This window comes from Theobroma cacao, chromosome 10 (genome assembly GCF_053813885.1).
Source record: "Theobroma cacao isolate CCN51 chromosome 10, ASM5381388v1, whole genome shotgun sequence".
NCBI classification, from domain to species: Eukaryota; Viridiplantae; Streptophyta; class Magnoliopsida; order Malvales; family Malvaceae; genus Theobroma; species Theobroma cacao.
In genome coordinates, this window is record NC_142648.1 from 21,360,917 (window position 1) to 21,384,281 (window position 23,365).

Sequence of the window (23,365 nt, forward strand, 5' to 3'; positions counted from 1 at the left end):
AAGAGTGGGGGACGAAGGACGGGTAACTGAAAAAGGGACAGCGGAGGGTAGAGGGTGGGGGGTTAAAATAGCGTCGGTTGCAGGTAAAAATGAGAGGGGAACACGTGGGAGAAAGGAAATTTTTTTTAATGATTGCCGGCTTGTCAAGGCTTTCTTTTTTTGGGGGAGAGTTTGGTTGGAAGAAAGTTCTGTTAGGAGTTTACTTCAAGCCTTCCACGATGACATTCGCCAACTTGTCAGTGGGAACGGTCCACTTGAACCGAATCGGTCCGAGCATCTTCAAACATCTTTCAAGATAAAAAAAAATTAGATAAAATATCCTCTTCATGTTAAGTTTTGATTATAATTTTACACAAATTCATTAATATTAAAAATAGACAATTCGTCAAAAAAAATATTTTTACTAAGAGTCTATTTGATTTAACTTTTTTTCAACTTAAAAGTTATTATTAAGTTCTTACGAAAAATAATAACTTTTAAAATTAAGATAAACCTGTTTGGTAAACTGTTTAACAAAATAAATTATGTAAGTATTAATTTTAGTTAAAATTACCATAAATGATATTCATATTATCTTCAATCACCTAATAAACTATGATATTATGTTTCAAATTTATATATAATTTCAAATGTTAAAATCAAATAAATCAATTAAAAAAATAAATAACTTTCAAACTTATATAGTAGCAATAGTATTAGATTTTTATTAATCTAACAAGTAATCGGACCATATGCTTCAATTCTTGAAAAATAAGAAAAAAGAGGAAACGATATATTTAATATTAAAATCTTTTTTGGTGAAAAAGAGAGAAAATCTTTAAATAGTATCTGGATGCAGTTTTGAATTTTAGATTTTTTTTCTCTTAATCTTTGTAAGAACAAAAAATTCTAGATTTTGATATTCTGTTGTTGGGTTTTTCATTTTTTTATTAGTTTTTGTAGAGAAAGGTAGAGAAGTGGGAAATCGTGATTTACGTTGAAGAATGGTAATTTACAGAAGGAAGGAGAAGAGAGGGAGATTAATTGAGAAATGAGTATATCTTGAAAATTAATGTATTTTTAAAAGAAGAGAAAAAAAAGCTTTTTTTTAAGTTCTTTTTTAAAAAATTTTGTTCTTAAAAAAAAGTTACTTTTTTTTTAAGAGCGTCTCAACAAATTATATTTGGCCTGGCTTTTACTTTTAAGAGGTAGATAAGTTGAAAAAAAATTAGGCCAAACATGCACTTAATACATAAGTTCAATCGCTAATCAATCTTAATGTTTTCGTTAGTTTGATAGCATGATAAATTTTTTTAGATAAATTTAACCTTCATTAAATTTAAAAATTACTATTATATAAATTATGATTTTTATTTTTAAATTCTTTTATTCAAAAAAAATTCTATCTATTGGTTGGTCATCTCTTGACTGGATCTAACTAGGGAATGCCAAATTTGACCAAATGACTGGCTGGCACTCCCCTAGGGAGCACCGATCTGGTGCTCCCTTAAGGAGTTTGAGTGGTGCTCCCCTAAAGGAGCATCGTTCTAGTGTTCTCCAAGGGAACACCGATCGTGCTCCCTTGAGATGCCTAAACTAGTGCTGCCTAAGAGAGCATCGATCATGCTTCATTGAAGAGCCGAAACCAATGCTCCCCAAGGGAGCATCGCTGAATTTGGAATTCCACTACTAAATCTGGTACCGATCAACTTGAAAAAATTTTAAAAAAAATGTATTTTAGACATTTTACATTTAAATATTAACGTCATTTACTCATTTAGAGCGAAGTATTTATTTTGAAAACTAATGAACTCACACAGAAGTACAATCAAAACTTTAGAAAGTTAGGGTATTTTTGTCAAGACCCGAAACTCCCATCGAGCTAATGACAACTGTCGCGACGTCTCGATAAACATTCATTACTCGAAATGTCAATCGAAACCTCGCAAGGCTTAACATTAGTTTTTCTCGCTTCCCTAGTGAGTATTAGTTGCTAAAATCATGTTTCGAGATATTATAAACTATTTCCAATTCAAAACAATAGAAAAATAATTTTTTTCTCACACGGGGTATTTTGGTCATTTTTCTTCAAAAATCTCGAAATCCGCTAAAAATGTAGTAAGCGAGTACAAAACATAGAATTCATAATTAAAAATGAGTTTTAAAGTCTAAAATCTTCATTTTAAAACGAAATTGCGATTATTTGGATAAAATAAGAAAATAAAAAAAATATTAAGTAAAATATTCTATTTTCTTATAAAACAATATTTATAAAGTTATACGTAAATAATTTTTATAGCGTAAAAGCAAAATAAATTCATACATACTGTAATATAGTAAGTCAGAGTATGTAATTTAATTTACAATAACAATAGGACCCCCGAATAAACAAAAGTAAAGAGGACTGTGAACCTACAGTTTGAAAAATGCAGATCTAATGGTAGTCCTCGATGAGATCAGCTATCTACAGTTTATACTGAACCTGAAATGGATGGAAAGGAGGGTGGTGAGATTATAAAATCCCAATGAGTAAACAGACATCATCATAAACATCTAGAGTTGAATACATGGAGACAATAAAGTAAATCATTGTAAACTGGGTCACAGTTTTAGAATACATTTCATTTAAAATATGTGAAGAGGCTTATGAATCTCATAAAAACTAGGCTTGTGTCATAAATTCATTCTTAGGGACACCTTGACCGAGGCATCCTACCGAGACCGCCAAGGCTATTAAAATTTACATTTCACATAAATTATATTTTTGTTTTGAAAACATAGTCGTTCCTTGGAGTTGGTTGAGTTCCCCCTCACGTGGTGGTTTAGCGTGAAGTGAACCCTAAGCTTTACCCCAAGAGATACCTTACGTGCCTCTCTGTCTGAGGTAAGAATATAATGGGTTTTACCGTACCCCTCTTAAAGGTTGGTCCACAGAAACCCCATACTGCAGTAATTAATTAAGCTAACCCACGAAACCCCAGTCACTGCAGTGCCCACTTTATAACCCACTAACCAATAAAATCACAATAGTATGACATGACTCACTTAACACATTCAAGGCAAATCAAAGCAGTTCACATATTCTTTAAATCATAAAAATAACCAGTCATACCCACATTTATCATAAGCCATTTAATGTAAAATCATGGATAAACAACACAATCATAGTATAGGTCTCCAATTACTCTATTTTTGAAATCATTATTAAATTTTCAAAAATTTTATAAAATTATTTTATAAAATCTCATTTTCCCATAAAACACAATAATTTTTCAATTAAACCATTTTTTCATAAAATCACACAATTAAATAAATCTACTCTAGATAATTAAGACGATAGTAAGTTTGCTCACAACTCTAGGAGTCGATATACTCCTATTTTCAGTCCACGGGTACAGTCCTTTACCCGTATCTAATGGCTCACCACCTAGCCATAATCCATGACACATATTTCAATTAAATTGTGTCTAATAGTCATAAGCTATTTCAGGCTCGATATATATGCATGATATGAAATGAAAAATGCACAGGTAGCCATCTAGACCCGGTATTGACCTAAGTCGATTTTTCATCCAATAAATTGGCCAATGCGTCCAATTTCACTCCAACTTGCTCCATTTCTTTTCCAATCCCTCAATTCACCAAGCACAACTAATTAACATACAATTAGGCAGATTTATCTTCACTTTTCTTCTTGGAACTTTCGGCCAACAATGGTACACTAACTCTGTGATTTTTCATACTTAATTTTCTCTCCACAATTCATTAATTCCTACACCAAAAACTATTATTTCTTAATCAAATCACCTAGAATAACATCCCATTCTTCCTCTTTATTCACTTAGAGAATTCGGCTATTGATGGGCACCAAACCTTTGGTGGTTTTCTTCACTTGTTTTCATGCTACACATCATTAATCACCTAAAAACACTAACATACTTAAAAATCAAACCAATCCAAGATCATTCTCTCTCCATACCCATTTTGACCAGCCATGAATTCATCATGAAAACATGTAATTTAACCATGGAAATTAAGGGAAAATGCATGGGTAAGGTAAATCACTAGCAAAATCAAAGAAATTTTACCTTTGCTTGATCAAATCCTTGAATTCCAACACTTTCTCTTTGATTTGTCCCACCTAGAGTTTGTTTTTCCTTGGTTTCTCTTCTCTTCTGGTTTGGCTGATCACTATGGGAGAAATAGGCTGATTTTTTTGCCTTTTTATAAAGAGATAATAAAATAATAAAAACATGACAGATGATATTTCTTTATTGGTTCAAATTTTAAATATTTAACTTTTAATTCTTTAATTCTCCACCACACATTTCTCATGTTTATCCATTTTCATGATGAATAAAATCCCTTGGTCTTGACAAGTGTCGAGGTGAAAATTTACTGATTTGCCCCCGGGGTGGCAAAATTACCATTTCACCCTTATACTCCAAATTATACCGGAATTAAAAATTTTCACTTCTAAACTTCAAATCATACTCTAATACTCAAATCATACTCCAATAAGTCAAATGGACCAAAAAATTCTTTTCTAAAAATTTTCATTTTGTCCCCAAGTGGCAAATGACCATTTTGCCCTTGAATAGTGAAAATTCTGATTTGACTCCAAATTGATCCTCGAACTCCGAATTACCATTTTGAGTCATCCATGAACTGTGAAACTCTTAATTTCACCTTAAAATTCCTATTTGAACTAGTTCGAGGCTTAATCGACTTAATGGTACCATTAGGGGCAATATTGTCTTTTAATGATTTCTCAAACTTCCTAAATATGTAACCATTCTATTGAGCATGTAAATGACGTCGTAATTATTTTATAGAACAATGTTTGACACATTCATTGATTGTAAAATTTTCAATTTCACCCTAAAATCTCTATTTGATCTAATTCGAGGCTTAAATCAACTTTGTGGTTCTTTTAGGTACAATACCGACTTTTGTAAATTTTTTGAGACTTTTCTAGCATGCAAACATGCTATCCATCATATGTATGTTATGATAAGTATTTTATAAGGTCGGACTTTACAATTTTACTCAAAAAAATTGTTATGAAGAAGTATAACTTGAATGAACAATTATACGAAAAAATATTTAGAGAATAAGAAAATCTTATTTAAGTGTCTATTTACAAATAAAGTAAAGGACTATTTATAGACTAATAATCCCTTATCTAGAAAGAATTTAAGGGATTTGATTTGGATGGATTAAATTTTAATCTTAACTCAATCTAATCTACATAGAATTCCAGATATACATAATCAAATATCAGATTACACCTCTTGTGTTTGGCCTATTATATTATTTGACTTGATCCTGAACTTTTTGAATCATAACATAATGAACATTCACACATATATTCATAACACTTCATTTTGAAAGTCCATTGCATTAAGAATATGTCTTGTTAAAATCTTATTAGAAAAAACTTATGGGAAAAAATCTGAGTTAAGGAAAAAGATTATATAGTTTTTTTCAAAAATACATTTTTGAAATATTGCCTTAAAAACCATATCAAGTTGTTCAAAAAAAAAAACCTTATAAAAAAATTCAATGAAAAAAATCTTGATGAAGGAAAAGAATATAGTGTGTATTTCACTCTTTTTGAAGACTGCATTATTTAAGATTTTAATCGTTGCAGTAGGAAGCTCTTTGGTGAATAAATCTACTAGATTATCTCTTGAACTAATTTGTTAAACACTAATATCACATTTTTTCTTAAAGATTAAGAGGGAATATGAATTTTGACGAAATATATTTTGTTTTACTACCTTTAATATATCCTTCTTTTAATTGTGCTATGCAAGCGATATTATCCTCATATAACGTTGTTGAAATTTCTTTATTGGTTGACAAGCCACATATTCCTCAAATATATTGAGCTATAAATCTTAACCAGACACATTCACGACTTGTTTCGTAAATTGCCAAAATTTCTGTATGGTTAGAAAAAGTATCAACTATAGTTTGTTTTACATATGACTATGAAATACTCATACCTCTATATGTGAATAAGTAACTTGTTTGAGATAGTGCTTTGTGTGGATTAGATAAATATTCTGCATTTGCGTAATTAATTAAATTTGATTTTAATACATTTGAGTAATATAAGTCTATATCTATTATTCCTTGGAGATATCGAAGTATATGTTTAATTCCATTCTAATATCTTCGAGTTGTAGAAGAACTATACTTTGCTAATAAATTTACAGCAAATGATATATCAAGTCATGTATGACTAATAAGATATATTAGTGCTCCGATTGCACTAAGATATGATACTTCAAGACGAAGAAGTTCTTCATCATCTTGATGAGGTTGGAAAGAGTCTTTTTTTACGTCTAGTAATCTTACAACCATTGGTGAACTCAATGAATGTGTTTTGTTCATATAAAATCGTTTTAGCACTTTTGCTATATAATTTGATTGATGAACAAAAATTTCATTTGTCAAGTATTAAATTTGAAGACCCAAATAAAACTTTGTTTTTCTAATATCTTTTATCTCAAATTCTTTCTTTAAGTAACTCATGATTTTTTATAACTCTTAAAAAGTTCTAATAATATTTAAGTTATCAACATAAATAACAATTATAACTCTTAAAGAGGTGTCTTTTGGAGTTTTCATATCCTCTTTCTAATCATCTTATATATTTACTCTTTTTTTTTAGGATTTTATCTTTAAAACCTATTAGTTCCCACATTTCTAGCGTGCCTTGTCCTATAGGGGCATTAATTCTAATAGAAGCATTTACAACTAATATATGAGATTTAGTTATTTTTTTAGTTGGTAAATACGTCTGACAACTGATTTATTATAATTTGCAAACGAATTATCTTTTGAACTTCAAGTTCACATTGATTTGTGTGAGGAACAAAATTAAATAATGATAATGCAATTCCAAGAAATTTCTTTTTCCCGCTGTTTATTTTCTCTCTTTAATGTTGAAAAATCTGTTTCATCAAAATGACAATCGATAAAAGTTGCCATAAATAAATATCCTATTAATGGTTCCAAATATTTAATTATAGATGAAATTTGTATCCAATATATATTCCTAGCCTCCTTTGAGGACTTATCTTTATGCTTTGTGGTGGAATAATTGGGACATATACTGCATATCTAAGAATTCTTATATGAAAAATATTTAGTTCATAACTATAAACCAATTGTATAAGGGAGAATTTTTAGTAACTGGGTGACTTGACGCGTACAAGTGCTGCTGCATCCAAAATGACATACCCTTAAGCAAAATTTGAGACTTTAGATTTCGTAAGCAATAGCCTTATAATCAGTTGAAAATGTTTGATAAATGATTCTACTAGACAGTTTTGTGTATGAATATAAATAACAAGTTGTTCAACAGTTATTTTAACTAACATGCAATTTCATTATAGGCTCGAGATATAAATTCACCAGTATCATCAGGACGAATAATCTGGATTGCATAATCAATAAAATGTGCTTGCAAACAAATTATTTGAACAAATAATCTTACAAATTCCAAATTGCAAGTTGATAATAAGCACACACGTGACCATTTGGTTGCTACATTTATTAAAATCATAAAATATATTATGTTAGTATGAGCCCTACAAGCCAATCTATGGTTGTATGGGAATTGCAATTTTGAGATATTCATGTATGATATTTTGTTATTCATAACAACATTGAGATAGTTCTTTATCCATAAGTTTATGATTTAATTACTTTTTGTACTTACGTAGATAAAACCTCATTTGAATACTTCGTTTTAGGCTTTTGAAGTTATTGACCTGTCTTTATAATTAAGCCCCATAAAATATATGCAAATTATGCACACATCAGTTAAATTTTAAAGTGATGAGGCTTATTATGATTTTGGTATTATATATTGTTTTGATGATTATGCATTATTTTTTGTTTACTTTAAAAATATGTATCTCATATTGTTCTTGCTTTTGACACACACAATATATCTAAATATAGTTTTTTTTGTTACAATTTAGTAGATATGGTTAAAGGCAAGCATTCCAAGGTCCGAAGCCAATCTAATACTGCATTCGGCTTTTTTGATCAACATGCAGTTCCATTGTTTTTGATGTCGAGATCCACTCAGGTGCTGGTGGCTCCAATACATTAGTTGACTACAAAAGTGCCATATTCTATCAATTCACCAATTGAAGTGTTAATTGCTACTCCCATAATTGGTGAATCTTCAAATGTTGATCAAGGTGACAATGCATCTTGTTTGGCACCAAGGCCAAGGGCTAGAGGGCCTAGTATTGGAGTATCAACTCCAGACGATCTCGAACAAAAATTATGTTTTACTCCTCTTGAATAGAGGTGATTTCACAACTTTCAAACAATTACAAATATTAATTATTTATACTTCATACTATCTAATAATTTATTTTTATTATGTTATAATACTTTTATGGAGATTGGAGTGGTCACGACAATAATAAGAATAATAAAAAAGTCACTTCAGTGGCCTGTGGCTTACTTGGAGGCAAGTTTCAAAAGATGTGAATGAACTTATGTGAAAGAAACTTGAGGTACTTATTGTATTGCTCAAAGTAATAATTTTAATGTTGGTATCGATTTATTATGCTTTATTTACTCTTAATATAATCTTTTTTTTTTTAGGATAGTTTTACGAGGGCCACTACAGATGCTTCAATGATTTGAAAAATATAGAAAAAATTTTGTAAGGACCACTTGAAGGATATGTTATGGGATGAGCTTAAAAATGCTATGGACCAAATCGGTCTAAATAATGTCCTCTAATGCAAAGGAATGTCTAGGTTGAGGACCACGATCAAAATCTAGAATGTCCTTGTCGATAATGTGTGGGCCACCAATAAGTACTAGAGTTGATTGTAGAAGATCAAGGTGAACCATTTGACAAAGAAGGAAGGAAGCATTATAAAACATACAGGAGGTTCTATACCTTTTCTTGTAAATTCGAAATGAATGGTAAGTATTATTCTTTCTTTATAATATTGGTGAGTGTTAGTGTGTATTCCATTTGACGATGATGTTATTGAAATTATTATAGTCAAGAGCAATGGATCGACTCATGACATTTTTCGAGCTTTTCAATCGCATCCACAGGCGATTAACATGTCACAATAATTTTATATACAGCAAGTTGAAGATTGGCGGCATAAGTAAATTAATGAGTTTCTATTTATTTTAAATATACATATTTTATCCAAATACAATTATTGTTTTGTATCTTTTATCTTGTTTAAAAAATTAATGAGTTAATTATTTATTTTTTGTTTTGTAGGAAAGTTATGCTTTTGCATTATCGCAGTTTCATCCTCACCATCTTCCCTTGCCAATCCGACTCCTCATCCCCTTTGCCCTCCACCACTGCCTTCGCCTTCCCTTTTCTCCCATTTGTTTTGCTTTTGTTTATTTTTTTCCTCATAATCTCATTTTGTTCCTTCACCTGTTTTCCTGTTTTTAGTGTTTTTTAGAGCAAGGTAGATGTTTCAGCATGTCTGTATCCCTCCCTTCTTCTGCCGATTCCCCTATTTTTTTTTCTTTTCTTTCGTCACTGTCTCCACTTTCTCCTTGTTTTCCAAATTCTTCTGGGCTGCCCTCTTCTTTGTCTTAGGCCTTGTCCACCTCATGCCCATTCCTTTTCAACCATTCGACCCTTTCTTTGCTTGGGTTCACTTCTTTACCTTTTCTCTGGGCTTGGGTTTCCTCTAATGTATTGAATTCAAAGTTTCCATTCTTGGGCTTCTACTCTCCTCTCTTTTGTCTTCTTTCTTTCTCTCTCTCTCTCTCGTCTGAACTTTCCATAGTTGACTCAGGAACCCATGTTGCTTCCTTTTCTTTCTGCCATTGAGCCATCCTTTGTTACGTTATACTTAGTCATCTGTCCTTTCATGACTTTTCCAGCTTTTTCTCCTTCCCTAATGCCTTTCATGCTCCTATTTGAATTTGAATCATGTTCATCTCCCTTATTTTTGCTCCTCTTCATTCGGTAGCTGAAATCGCCCACTTCCATTTCCTTACCATCCGCTAATTGCCATGTCATCAGGTCGTTCCTTTCGAACTGCCACATCACCTTCCCCTTTCTCTTTTCCATTATCCACGTCATCATCTTCAACCCGTTTCTCTCCGCTTGCCACCGATTCACCTGAAGATGCACTTTCTCTCATGGTGTTTCCTTCTTCCTCATCTTCATGCTCCTTTCTCGGAGAGCTTTTATCAATGAAGTGGAATTCCCTTGTTAGAAGTTCGTAGTTCCTCCCATTCACAATTAATGCACCTGTTCTTTAATAGGTGTATTTTGAGTACTTAGTTAAAATATTATTTATTATTATATGTTGAGTAATGTTGACGTGATATATTAATATAGTATAATTGATGATAATGTATAATGCTAATATATGATAATTGATGATAACTTGATATGTTAATTTGAAATGATAACATTATCATGTGACATTTTTCACCTTTTATATCAAGAGCCATGTAATTGTCATGTAGATATAAAATCACAAGTAACATTTTAATTAATGATAATTAGTCAATCAGTTATCATAAGAGCTTATTTGATTCAAAATAAAAATAAATGGGTTTCATTGAAGACAATAAAAGAAAAAGAGCTTATTTAACTTTTTTTTTAAGAATTTAAGAACTTATTTGAGCATTATACCTAAATTATTCTATCATTTGGTTCAATCAATATGTTACAATATGTTATTGAGTATATTTTATTACAGTATTTGTTTCGAAAGTAATATTTTTGAAAAATATCTAAAACTTTTTAAGACCCTTGGACTTAATTTTTGTATATTTTAATTTTCTTTTACATTTTGGATAGTAAAAAAATTTTAACAATAGTTCAAATTTTTATTTTTCAATTAAAAAGCCTTTTTTATTTTTTACAAAGTAAATGAAAATTTTATTTTTTAGTTAAATTAAATCTAATTTTTTAATTAACTAAAATTTAATTAAATTTTCAATTAAATTAAATAAATTATCTAAATTTTAGAAATTTTAATTTTCTCTATTTTATTAAATTCATTTCTAAAACATTAGAAAAGTTAAAAATTAAATTTAATATTTTAATATTTAAAAATTTTAAGAAAAATTTAACAAATAGAACTCTACCACGTATAAGGGTAAAACTGTTGTAACATTGTTGGAAAAGGGGTAAAATTGTCTAAGAAAATTTAAGATAAGAGCAAAACGGTTCAAAAATTTGAGCTGAGATTACCGTGACTCATTAATCTCAACTAAGCACTTGCCATGGTAATAGTGTCATTATCATATAATAAAGTAAAATTACAAAATTACTAAATGAACAATATATTGAACGCAATAATATCTTTAAATTACCACTAGATACATGGTAAAATACCATTTAACTATTTAATAAACAATATTAATAATTTTACAAGGAGGAAGTCATGAAATGTTTAGGTTCCAAAATTAAGTCCCAAAACATGTGGATGTCATTCAACTATAAGTTAATTAGATTTTGCTTATTTATATATTGGTTTGTTGGTTGATTTATTCGTTAAATATTTTATCAATCTTTTATATTGAATGTAATAGTTATATCATTGACTTAAAGGGTTATCTATTGTTATTGTGATTTCTATTCGAACATGTAATTTTATTTTTAATAAAGAACTCTTTTACTATTAATTTGTTTGTCTTTATTTGATTTTGATCAAATTAATTAATTCAACATTGGCCATTATAGTTTAAAATGTTATGTGAGTTTATATTTTAAAAGGATAATATTTCAAAAACTTTGAATTAAGTACTGCAGGAGAAAAATTGTATCAAATTAAAAGATATCACATGTCCTTCGAAATTAGTAAATTGAAGAATTTCTTAAAAACAAATTATATATCGCCACCATTTAAACTAATTAATTATTAATTAGAAAATAATTAATTTTTTGATTAATTATTTCAAAGACACATAGTTGAACTAGCTTTAATTATACCCAACCAAAGCAAAAGAATATTAAAATTCACCCATGAGTACATATTAAAAAATTGTGAAATAATACTCTGAGCAAATTTTTACATGTCTTCTATCTTTTCGAAGGCTAATGCAAAGTGATTCCAGGATTTTGATTATAGACGTTTTGTGAGCCTATTGATCTCCAAAAACTTGTTATGAGAAATTATTACAAATAAAAATGAACAATAACCACACTTTGGGCAGCATAGAAAAATAAACTTAGCAAAGGACAAAGCGTGATGATTTTCTAGAGAGGGGAGAGTTTGGTTTTCACCTTAATTGTTTTGAACTAAAAGTGTAATTTATGTGAAAGATCTTAGGACCCTTTTTTTTTTAATAAATTTTTTATCAGGTAATTTTGTAAATTAGTTTAGAACTCCAAGCATATAATTATTTTTAATTTACCAAAATAAAAGAATAAAGCATACTCATATCTAGACAAGATGATTGTCATGAGTGCCATCTCCCAGAATCCAATAGAAAAAGTTACTTTGTAAAGTTCTTGAAATCTATGCTGTACATAAAACCTTGAACAAAATGCTATACTCAGAAGGTGAAAAAACACAAACCAACACTATTCTAATAATTCTATATATGGGGTTCTTTTTTCTTGTTTAAAAGATATTTAATTTAGCTTCAAGACCATTCAATGTGTTGACAAGTGCCCTGAAGACGATAGTACTCTACCCTTCTTTGCACCCCTTGTTCACGCTTATGGTTCCAATTTGTTTGTTTCTCTTTCTTTCAGAAACCAAAGAAAGAAAGCTGGAAACTTCCTCCTACACCATAACGTACGCCAACCTTGACTTAAAGGTCGTTGCGCAACCAATGGTCAAAATCTAGAATGTCCTTATCGATAATATACATATTAAAAGATATCACATGTCCTTTGAAATTAGTAAGTTAAATAATTTTTTAAAACCAAATTATGTATCGCCACCATTTAAACTAATTAGATTATTAATTACAAAGCAACTAATTTTTGATTAATTATTTCAAAGGCACAGAGTTGAGCTAGTTTTGATTATGCCCAACCAAACCAAAAAGATAATAAAATTCACCCATGAGTACATGTTAAAAAATTGTGAAATAATACTCAGAGCAAAGTGATTCCAGGATTTTGATTATAGACGTTTTATGAGCCTATTGATCTCCAAAAACTTGTTATGAGAAATTATTACAAAAATGAACAATAACCACACTTTGGGCAGTATAGAAAAATAAACTTAGCAATGGACCAAGAGTGATGATTTTCTAGAGAGGGGAGAGCTTGGTTTTCACCTTAATTGTTTTGACCTAAAAGTGTAATTTTTGTCAAAGATCTTAGGACCTTTTTTTTTAATAAATTTTTTTATCAGGTAATTTCCTAAATTAATTTAGAACTCCAAGCATATAATTATCATGTAATTATTTTTAATTTACCAAAATAAAAGAATAAAGCATACTCATATCTAAGCAGGGTGATTGTCATGAGCGTTATCTCCCAGAATCCAATAGAAAAAGTCACTTTGTAAAGTTCTTTGAAATCTACGTTGTACATAAAACCTTGAACAAAATGCTATACTCAGAACATGAAAAAACACAAATCAACACTATTCTAATAATTCTATATATTGGGTTTTTTTCTTGTTTAAAAGATATTTAATTTAGCTTCAAGACCATTCAATGTACTGACAAGTGCCCTCAAGATGACACTACTCTACCCTGCTTTGCACCCCTTGTTCATGCTTATGGTTCCAATTTGTTTGTTTCTCTTTCTTTCATAAACCAAAGAAAGAAAGCTGGAAACTTCCTCCTACACCATAATGTACGCCAACCTTGACTTAAAGGTCGTTGCGTAACCAATGGATTAGCACTCAGTCGTGACGATGGTCAGATGGGATGGTGCCTCTATATATACAATCAAGTATTTGGGCACCCTATTGTCTACTCTAGCCATCAACAAATGGATGCCAATCCTTGCCTACTAGTTTTCATGTTGGTCCTCGGCCTCGGCCTCCTACTTTCACATACCACTCATGTAGTTGAGGCTAACGAGGCTGTTTCTGCTCCTTCCTCTGCTGACGCTAATGTTCCTTCCTTTGATTTCCCGTATAAGTTTAAGGCTGTGTCCAAAAGGCTGAAATCTAACCGATTTCGACCAACTCCGTCTTTTCCTAAATATTACGTTCACGCCTGGATACCACCTAGGTTCCCATGGAAACCACCTAGGTAACCCCGGAAACCACCTAGGTTCACATTTCAAAAAATAGTAAATTGTCATAAAAAAAACCCCGACTTGTATGCCTTAAAATACGGGTCAAACAAGAACTGATGATTCCATTTCCTTACATTTTAAGCTAGTTTTATTACTACATATGTTTACTGTTAGATTTAGATTCCTCCTTTAAATGACATAATTTTTAGGTTTCCTTCGTTTTTCTTCACCTACCATTGACACCAAACTCTCACTATGACAAGACACTACCTCTCTTTCCCTCACGTCCCCTTTCATTTTACAGTGCTTCTTTCATCATTCATAATCTTGATCAACAGAACAAATAGCATGCTTGGTTGGGGGAATGGCTAAGCCATTCCCCCTTTATTCCCAAGAAATTTTGGTTCTTTGTTTGGTTGAAATATGATCCAAGGAAAAGTCATTTCATAGGAATGGTTATTCTTCAAAATTCTTCAAAATCAAGGAATAGTTAATACTACCCTCTTCCATGGTATTAGCTATTCCATGATTGAGGAATAAATTTAAAAATTGATAAATATAAAAATATCCCTTACAAGTTTGAAAAATTACAACTTTATTTATATAAAATATTATTTTTTTCTCTCTCTTCTTCTCTCACTTGATTCCAACTTTTAATAAAATATTAATCTATTAAAATATTAATATTAAATTATAAATAAAATATTAATATTTAAATTATCAATTATTAATAAAATAAATTATAAATTATTCCTATTTAAAAACAAAATAAATTAAAAATAAATAAACATAATATCATTTAAATTAGATAAACAATATTAATAATTAAATCATCAATTATTAATATTTTAAATAAATTACCAATTATTAATATTTAAAAAATAAAATAAAAAATTAATCATAATAATATTTAAATTAAATAGAATATTAAGATTTAAATTATCTATTATTAATATTTTAAACAAATAATCAATTATTAATTTTCAAAAATAAAATAAAATAAAATAATTGATCATCATAATATTTAAATTAAATAAAATATTAATATTTTAAAATATAAATTATTAAATTATAAATAAATATTAATATTGAAATTATCAATTATTAATATTTTAAATAAATTATCAATTATTAATATTTTAAAAATAAAATAAAATAAAATAAAAATTAATCATAATAATATTTAAATTAAATAAATATTAATATTTAAATTATTAATTATTAATATTTTAATTAAATTCTAGATTATTAATATTTAAAAAATCTAATAAAAATAAAATGTCATATAAATAATAAAGGGTGTTTTTGTCCTTTTATTTTCTATTCCTCTCTTATTCCAAAATTATTGTTAGCAACCAAACACTACAATAAGTCATAATAATTATTCCTATCCTATTCCCTTTGTCATACCAAACTAAGTAATAACTATTGTATTATATTCCCACCTCATTCTATTCCCACATAATAACTATTCTATTACATTCCTGTCTATTCTGCCAACCAAACGTACCAAAAATGTAATGCATACCAATTTTTTCAAGTGCAAATTATATGTAGTAAAATTTAGAGCAGCTGTGGGCTTTGTTGTTAGATTATATATACAAGATCATGGTATCCATTTTCAAAGGAAAATCTTGTAAAGCATTGTGCGTTGAGAATAGGTATACAAATAGATTGATCTTCGTCGTTTTGTTTCCTAAGCTTGCTCGTAAATTAGATGATACACACAAATCGTGTTTCCTTCTTCCTCATCTTCATGCTCCTTTCTCGGAGAGCTTTTCTTAATGAAGTGGAATTCCCTTGCTAAAAGTTCGTAGTTCCTCCCATTTACAATTAATACCACTTGTTCTTCAATGGGTTTATTTTGGGTACTTAGTTAAAATATTATTTGTCATTATATGTTGCGTGATGCTGACGTAACATATTAACATAGTATAATTGATGATGACTTAATATACTAATTTGAAATAATAATGTTATCTTGTGATATTTTTCACCTTCTACATCAAGAGCCATGTAATTGTCATGTGGATATAAAATAATAAGTAGCATTTTGAGTAATGAAAATTAGTCAATCATTTATCGTAAGGGCTTATTTGATCAAAAATAAAAATAAATGAGCTTCATTGAACACAATAAAAGAATAATGACTTATTTAACTTTTTTTTAATAGTTTAGGGACTTATTTGAACATTATACCTAAATTATTCTATCATTTGGTACAATCAATATGTTACAATATGTTATTGAGTATATTTGATTATAGTGTTTGTTTCGAAGGTAATATTTTTAAAAATATCTAAAACTTTCTAAGACCCTTGAACTTAAGTTTTGTACATTTTAATTTTCTTTTAAAATTTGGATCGTAAAAAAAATTTAAAAAAATTTCAAAATTTTATTTTTTAATTAAAAAGCCTTTTTTTTAAAAAAAGTAAATTAAATTTTTATTTTTAGTTAAATTAAATCTAATTTTTAATTAACCAAAATTTAATTTAATTTTCAATTAAATTAAATTATCTAAATTTTAGAAATTTTAATTTTCTCTATTTTATTGAATTCATTTTTAAAACATTAAATTTAATATTTTAATATTTAAAAATTTTAATAAAAATTTAACAAATAGAACTCTACCACGTTTAAGGGCAAAATTGTCGTTACATTGTTGGGAAAGGGGTAAAATTGTCTAAGAAAATTTAAGATAAGGGCAAAATGGTTCAAAAATTTGAGCTGAGATTACCGTGACTGATTACTCTCAACTAAGCACTTGCCATGGTAATAGTGTCATTATCGTATAATAAAGTAAAATTACAAAATTACTAAATGAACAACATATTGAACGCAATAATATTAATAATTTTACAAGGAGGAAGTCATGAAATGTTTAGGTTCCAAAATTAAGTCCCAAAACATGTGGATGTGATTCAACTATAAGTTAATTAGATTTTGCTTAGTTATATATTGGTTTGTTGGTTGATTTGTTCGTTAAATATTTTATCAATCTTTTATATTGAATGTAATAGTTATATCATGGACTTAAAGAGTTATCTATTGTTGTTGTGATTTCCATTTGAACATGTAATTTTATTTTTAATAAAGAACTCTTTTACTATTAATTTGTTTGACTTTATTTAACTCTAATGATCAAATTCACTAATTCAACTTTGGCCATTATATTTTAAAATGTTATGTGAGTTTATATTTTAAAAGGATAATATTTCAAAAACTTTGAATTTAGAACTGCAGGAGAAAAATTGTATCAAATTAAAAGATATCACATGTCCTTCGAAATTAGTAAATTAAAGAATTTCTTAAGAACAAATTATGTATCGCCACTATTTAAACTAATTATATTATTAATTAGAAAATAACTAATTTTTCGATTAATTATTTCAAAAACACATAACCGAACTAGTGTTAATTATACCCAACCAAACCAAAAAGATATTAAAATTCACCCATGAGTACATGTTAAAAAATTGTGAAATAATACTCCGAGCAAAGTGATTCCAGGATTTGATTATAGACGTTTTATGAGCCTATTGATCTCCAAAAACTTGTTATGAGAAATTATTACAAAAATGAACAATAACCACACTTTGGGCAGTATAGAAAAATAAACTTAGCAATGGACCAAGAGTGATGATTTTCTAGAGAGGGGAGAGCTTGGTTTTCACCTTAATTGTTTTGAACTAAAAGTGTAATTTTTGTCAAAGATCTTAGGACCTTTTTTTTTAATAATTTTTTTTATCAGGTAATTTCCTAAATTAATTTAGAACTCCAAGCATATAATTATCATGTAATTATTTTTAATTTACCAAAATAAAAGAATAAAGCATACTCATATCTAAACAGGGTGATTGTCATGAGTGTTATCTCCCAGAATCCAATAGAAAAAGTCACTTTGTAAAGTTCTTGAAATCTATGCTGTACATAAAACCTTGAACAAAATGCTATACTCAGAACATGGGAAAACACAAATCAACACTATTCTAATAATTCTATATATGGGGTTCTTTTTTCTTGTTTGAAAGATATTTAATTTAGCTTAAAGACCATTCAATGTACTGACAAGTGCCCTCAAGATTACAGTACTCTACCCTGCTTTGCACCGCTTGTTCGCGCTTATGTTTCCAATTTGTTTGTTTCTCTTTCTTTCATAAACCAAAGAAAGAAAGCTGGAAACTTCCTCCTACACCATAATGTAGGCCAACCTTGACTTAAAGGTTCTTGCCTAACCAATGGGCTAGCACTCAGTCGTCACGAGGGTCGGATGGGATGGTGCCTATATAATGAAGTAGCGTATTTGCACTTTCATGAATCATTATTTGAGCACGATATTGTCTACTCTAGCCATCAACAAATGGATGCCAATCCTTGCCTACTAGTTTTCATGTTGGTCCTCGGCCTCGGCCTCGGCCTCGTACTTTCACATACCACTCATGTAGTTGAGGCTAACGAGGCTGTTTCTGCTCCTTCCTCTGCTGACGCTAATGTTCCTTCCTTCGATTTCCCGTATAAGTTTAAGGCTGTGTCCAAAAGGCTGAAATCTAACCCATTTCTACCAACTCCGTCTTTTCCTAAATATTACGTTCACGCCTGGATACCACCTAAGTTCCCATGGAAACCACCTAAGTTCCCATGGAAACCACCTAGGTACCCCCAGAAACCACCTAGGTCCCCCCAGAAACCACCTAGGCGAAAGAAGTACTGGAACAAGAGTCCACCTCCTCCACCGCCACGCTTGTAACCACCATCGCAACCACCGGTGAAACATTAGCCAGCTTCTGTAAGTTCATAAAATATAATAGAAACTATATATTTTCAAACTTAATTTTATGTGCCTAATAGCTATTCCTTCACTATTATTTCTGTTTCTTGGATGAAGAACAGAGATGGAAAGTCCTTGGCTACACAATTCTGCTTGAATAAAATTGAGTCTCTGCTCCAAGATTTTATCAGATTTGTTTCTCGCATGTCTTTCCTGAGAAGCGAATTTCTTCGCGCAAGCTCCTTGGAAGATGATAGCTGCTACCAGAGCAGAAGATTTGATTTCCTGGCTCCTTCAGTCCACTATTCCTGATATTGTCTTTCTTTCGGTTTCTTTTTCCAATGAAATGCTGGAGTTTCCTGTGTTTTTTGTTCTGGCTGTGCTTTCAATTTTGTGTACAACTGTTACAGATTAATGCAATATGTGGGACTTAAACTTTATTCTTAAAAAAAAAAAAAAACAAAAGCACAGACACACGCAACAAATGAGCTTATTAACTAGTTATATAACAAAGATTAAACTTGTAGAGTCAAATCGTGCTTCATAGCAAACATTTTCCTTTCTGGTGTGACACATTCCGCCCTTGCTGCAATTGCTTAATTATACTAGTGCTTGATAATCTACTGAAAACCAACACCTTGCCAAACTAAGTTTTTGTTGATAGTTCTTTGAAGAGATCATATGATATGTTCTTAAAAAGATCTCCCTTAATATCTCATAATTCAACCACAAAGTATTCTCCAAGTCTTTTTTGAAGAAGAAAATGACTTGCCGAAAGAAAAAAAAAAGTAATTAAACTAATAGGTTTTGAATATTTGGGATGTCCTTAATTTGTTTCCTTTATCAGAATAGTAGACAAAATATAAGCCATAGCATAGAAAATGAAAAAGAAGTGTGACATAGAGGCAAAGCATAAAATCGGGAAGAGAAGACAAAGCAAAAACGAGTAAGGAGGTTGGCTGGCTCGGGGTCGGCTGGAGCCAAATCTGGCCAAAGCCCAATATGGGGGAAGGGGGAGGGGTAATTGGTAAAGGCAAAGGGCAAAGGCAAGTTGATTTGAACCCCATAACCCAAACAAGGAGCACAGAAATCTAGGGGTAAAGCTCAGATGCTTCTAGGGATCTGTGCGAAGAAAAAGAACAGTTTGTGTGTGTGTTTTAGTGTATCTTGAAAGCCCCGGAGCCGCCGAGAGTCAAAAATCGGTGACGATGCACAAGCCAACAAACTCCTTAGGCCCGACCCTTTCTGACAATAGAAAAGACTAAGAGGTATGGGCCTCTGCCTCTGCCCCCACCATTTAACCCCTCCACCTCTTTTTATTATAAAAAAAAAATATTTATTATACTTTGAAATATATTGATTCTGAGATAATATTTTTTAATTTAATAATAATTTATAAATATTATACAGTAATAATACATCAAATATAAAAAATTTAATTACAACAAACTTGTTCGTTTCGATAATTGATATTTTGACTTCAAATATTAAAAAGGGTCTAATCTTGAAATAGAGAATTTTTTATTTTTAAAAAGTTGGATAATTTATTTATCCCTAATTTTATATACAAAAATGGTCACGTATATTCCCATATTTAAAGAGCGAAACCATGTGGCGTAAGAGTTTATATGGATGGGAGACGGGAAAACGAGACTCCGAGTCCAGACGAAATTGGAAAAAGAAGAGGTGGTTTGGGGAAGAAGGGAAACTGTTGGGTGGATCCAAAAGCCAATACTCTACTGTCATGGTTCAAATTTTCATTTTTCTTTTATTTTTTTTCTATTTCTGGATTGTAATGTTTTATTTTTGATGTGACATAAGACGTCTGTTCTTCGTGGGTACTTTGTAAAGTTTTTTGAAATCTACATTGTACATAAAATCTTGAACAAAATGCTACACTCACAATATGAAAAAACACAAATTAACACTATTCTAATAATTCTATATATGGGTTTTTTGTTCTTGTTTGACAGTACTGACAAGTGCTGACAAGAACTTTGAATTTAATTTAATTTAGCCTAAAGACCATTCAATGTACTGACAAGTGCCGTGTGGACCATTCAATTTTTTTCTGACCGGTTGTAGGATCTACGGTGATCGATAAGTATCGTGTGGCAAATACTCTTAGAATGAGATTCTTCTCAGCACACATAAGGTGACTTATTGCAGACTCTTGGGCAGAATTCATTTCCATCCTTTGTTTACTCTGTCATATGTAGCTGTAGTTGGTCGTTGGTTGACTTAAAATAATGCAGCCCCATGTCTCACGCAGATTTCTGTACCTAATGCTAGGTTATGTTGGATATTTTTGGATCCTTGCTAATGCTGAGTTATGTTAGATATTTTTTATCCTAAGCCTTGTATCACTATATAAAAAAACACCAAAAAAGGAAAAGATCAAAGTAGAAATGATAATTTACAAATGGAAATAAATAATTTAATTTATTAAATGTTTAAAACTTTTAAAATGTTAAAGCACAATACCTTTCAAAGACATACTTCCATGGATAATGGACATGTCAATCGGCCTTAACCTCATAAGATAATTGAATTGGTAAATACTCCGTGGAGTCAAAAAATATCAAAACCTTACAATCACAATAAAAAAGTGAGGCTTCTTGACATACTCTAATATGAAAAACTTGACATATTCTATGTAGTAAAGACATGATAATCATTTATTGGTCTTTTAGACCAACATTTATAACTTTACCCTTGCTTTGTCCTTGGCTTATTCAAGGTAGAATTTCTATCGAATCTCCCTCCAGAATGCTTCCCAAGTGTGAATGATCACTCCCCCGAGCTTGTCATTACATTTTCACCTCAACCACAGCAAAATTGCATACACTAGGTACATTACGACAATGTAGGTGCACAAAACATTCTCCATGATCCCCATGGCTTGAAAATAATGTTCTAAACTCCTCAAGAAATTATCGATCTCCTTAGCCTCGCTTTGGTTTCGAAATTACTCAGATTTGGGCCCTTTCAATGGAGCCCTCATCTAGTTAAGAGACACACCACCCCCTCTGGTTTCCTTAAGGGCAACAAGCTCATCCTTGAGCTCACATGCCTCATTCCTCAACCTTTCAACTAGTTCCTCCAACACGGCCTCCCACTAGTTCAACATGTCTACCAACTCATTAAAGGCCAACTACACCTCACCTCGAAGCTCGTCCTCTTTAGATCCCAACTTCTCAATGTTGGCCTCGACCTTTTCAAACTTGTCCCTCATTTCTCTCAAAAAACCTCCACATTGGACATCAAATTGTCTAAAGAAGATAGCATGTGTCACGACCCGGAACTCCCATCGAGCCAGTGACAACCGCCGCGACGTCTCGATAAGCACTCATTACCCAGAATGTCGATCGAAACCCCGCAAGGCTTAGCATCAACTTTCGCATCTCCCCGGTGAGCGACAATTATTAAATCTCGCATTTCAAGAAAACATAAGTTGGTTCCAATTCAAAACAATAAAATATTATTTTCTAGCTCACAGGGGCATTTTTGTCAATTTTTTCTTTTTAAATTTCGAAATCCGAAAAATGTAATATGTAAGTGAAAACACATATTTCATGATTTAAATTAAATTTTGAAGTCTAAAACATTCGTTTAAAGTAAAATTATAGCTATTTGAATATAATAAAAACATTAAATAAAATATTCTATTTTCTTAAAACACAATATTTTCAAAGTCTTCCTAAAATAACTTTTATAGCGCAAGAGTAAAATAAATTTATTCATATAGTAATAAAGATAATTAAAGTATGAAATTTCGTTTACAGTGACACGTGGGCCCCTAACTAACCAAGAAAGTGTAGAGCTACGAACCCTTACTTCCTATGATGCAACTCCGAGATTAATTCTCGTCTTAATCAACTATCAACAAACTGTCCTGAGCCTGAAAAATGGATAGGAAGAGGGGTGAGATTAAATAATCCCAGTGAGTAAACAATTACCATCAAAAGCATCTAAAGCCGAGTAGATGGAGACAATATAAAAACGTTATATCTCAATAATGTTCATAACACAAAATTCGTTTCAATCTATACCAAATAATTTCTTTTCATCAAAATTTCCCCGACTTATGAATTTTTTTTTAAACTTGGCCCCTGCCAATACCATTCTCGCGGGTACCTTCGTCAAGGTATCCCACTGAGACCACCAAGGCTGTTCAATGACCCATACCCATAAACATGTTTTCACATCTGACACACAGCCGTTCCTTGGCGTTGGCTGAGTCTCACTCTCACGTGGTGGCCCGAACGTGAGGTGCACTCAAATCATACCTCAGGAGATACTTCACCCAACATCTCCCCCCGGAGGTAAGTATATAATTGAGTTACCGTGCCCCTCTCATAGGCAGCCCACGGAAACCCCCACCACTGCAGTGACCGTTTAATATACCACCAGACCCATAAAAA

At 30.7% G+C, this 23,365-nt stretch overlaps 1 long non-coding RNA gene across 1 annotated transcript; it reads left to right on the forward strand.

Moving 5' to 3' along the window:
- The first annotated feature begins 18,486 nt into the window (after nt 1–18,486).
- LOC108663697 (uncharacterized) lies at nt 18,487–19,376 on the forward strand. The gene is made up of 2 exons (XR_001929705.2): nt 18,487–18,959; nt 19,064–19,376. It is a non-coding gene; the product is annotated as an uncharacterized LOC108663697 (long non-coding RNA).
- Nucleotides 19,377–23,365: the final 3,989 nt, after the last annotated feature.